This window comes from Chinchilla lanigera, unplaced genomic scaffold (assembly GCF_000276665.1).
Source record: "Chinchilla lanigera isolate Chin_1 unplaced genomic scaffold, ChiLan1.0 scaffold00144, whole genome shotgun sequence".
NCBI lineage: Eukaryota > Metazoa > Chordata > Mammalia > Rodentia > Chinchillidae > Chinchilla > Chinchilla lanigera.
The window spans coordinates 2553993-2556342 of record NW_004955545.1 but is presented as its reverse complement, the minus strand read 5'-3'; positions in this window follow the sequence as shown (position 1 = coordinate 2556342).

The window sequence follows — 2350 nt, the reverse complement described above, 5'->3', positions numbered from 1 at the left end:
AACAATTAGATCACAAGGAAGCACCGCCACCCTGGGCTCCTGCCACCTTCTCAGGGATATTCTCCACTCCATCAGCCCACTGAGAGTGGAAACATGTTGTTGGACAGGGATTACAGAGCACCTAATTTTCTCTGCCACAGACAAAGGTAACTGCACCTTACCAAGAGGGTTTGGGATAAATCTACCTGGAGCACTGACCAACAAAGGCTGGAAGAGAGGAGGACATCCAGGGAGTGGTCTAGAACATTGGGGGTTCCTAGAACGAGCAGGGTCATGCAGCCTCAGATGCCCTAGGGAGGCCAGAGGGAGAGTTTACTCTAATTGCTAAAAGACTGAATCAGGCAAGAGAGAAAGAGTGAGTGAACAAATCAGAATGGGTGGATGAATGAATGAATGAATGAATGAATGAATGAATGAATGAATGAATGAATGAAATAGGTTCCCACTTAGGGGCCACTAGGTGGCAGCACAAGGCAACAAACCAAGAGCAGGGCCTCCTCGCGGCATCCAGGGTGCGGCACCCGCGTCTGCACTCCTGGTGTGGATCCCCGCATCTCTCTCTGTATTTTTCTTTCCAATGGAGGCTCCAGCGCCCACAAGGGAGAGTAAAACCGAGGCCAAACGCATTGCCGCAGATCCCTTTCACATTCCCCGAGAAACTGTATGGCCAGACGAGGGAGCGCTGTGCTGCTTGTACCACGATGCACATCCTTAGCCATCCCTGTCATGGGCCAGCTCTCTGCTGCTGCCTAAGAGAGAAATGCACGTGGCATGATTGGGCCTTCACAGAATGCTTAAGAAAGCCGGGGGTTGGTCTTCACTTTCCCAAACCAGAAGTGCCTTCTATGTCTTTGGTGGCAGCCACTGGAGACCAAACTTAAGTGTTGGTCTTTTCTGATGGTTTGTGTGTGTGTTTCTTCATGTCCAGCCTTGTACTACCTCGTTGGCATTTCTAGTCATAGATTCTTCTGTACCATTAAAAACCTGCCCCTCTTCTACCCAGATAGTCATCAGATCTTTAAAGAAAGATACCAGGTCTCCAAGATCATTTTGTTTTGTTTTGTTTTACAATTCTTCGTTCCGAAGACTTCCTTTTTTTAAGAATGGTTTAAAGTACTGCACCGGTAAGTCAGGCATCATTTTCATGCTCACAACTGTCACCTGGATGTAATCGGTCTGGACATAATTTTTTCCCTCAAAAAGCCAAGGAGCACATTGGCTGTGCAGGGTTATATTACACTTGTGGCTCTGAAGAAGCGGATGGTTCCTCCGATGTTCAAGTCCTTCAGATCCGCAAGACCCTCAGGCGTGGCCTCTTACCTTCTCTGTCCCTCCCATGGTCTTTGTCCTCATTTTTTAAAGACACCACTCAGCTCATGCCACCTCTTTGATGAAACCTTTTGAGTCCTTGTTATTCCAACTAAACTGGAGGTCTTTCTCTCTCCATAGAATGTCTATCTGTCTGTCTGTCTGAAATTACTTATTTGTTTATTTAGAGACAAGATCTTGCTATGAAGTACAGGACAGCTTTGAACTTGTGCTCCTCCTGTCTCAGCCTCCAAAGTGCTGAGATTACAGATATGCACCATCATTCCTGGCTTACAAAATAATTTGTGTCCTTGTGTTTTACTCAGGAACCAGGATATGTGTCCCTTTCCCCACTGTGTCCCTTACTGCCTTGTAGGGATATCCAGCAAAACTTTGTAAATAAACAAATGTGGTAATTGGGAAATTCATATTTTGACTCCCAGTGCAATGCTCTACACATCCCTGTCTTGGGCAAATCCCAGCCTATGATTTGGGGCCTGTTCCTCGCTCTGTCTGGCATGGTGCTTTGCCTAGCACACCAGGAACTGTGTGTTCACCCCTTCAGGTTCCCCAGCACTCCTGTGAGCTGGGCGTGCTCTCTACAGAAGAGGAGAGGAGACAAGAAGGCTCAGGGGAGAGGCACTGCAGGATCACGTAGCTGTATGGAAAGGGGTTCACACTGAGAATGTCCTCCTGACTCCTATGCCTGGGCTGTTTCTTTCATCCTGTGCTGCCTTCCTAAAGTCAAACATGTGTCCCTCTGGGGGCAGTTGTTGTCTGGGGCAGACTCTCCAGACAGTTGCTTCACAGAGCTGGGAGACTCTCTCTGCAGACTGTCCTGCAAAGGATAAGACAGAGCAGGAGAGAAAGCAGGTAAACTGGGGGTATAGCTCAGTGGTAAGAGCACTCACAGAACATGCTTAATATTCTTAGTTCCTCTAGTCTCCTGGCACTAGATTGAAGGAAGAGAAGAAGAAGACAAGAAAGAGATAGGGAGGGAAGGAGGAGGAGAGGGAGGAGGAGGCAAGGAAGGAGAAGGAGG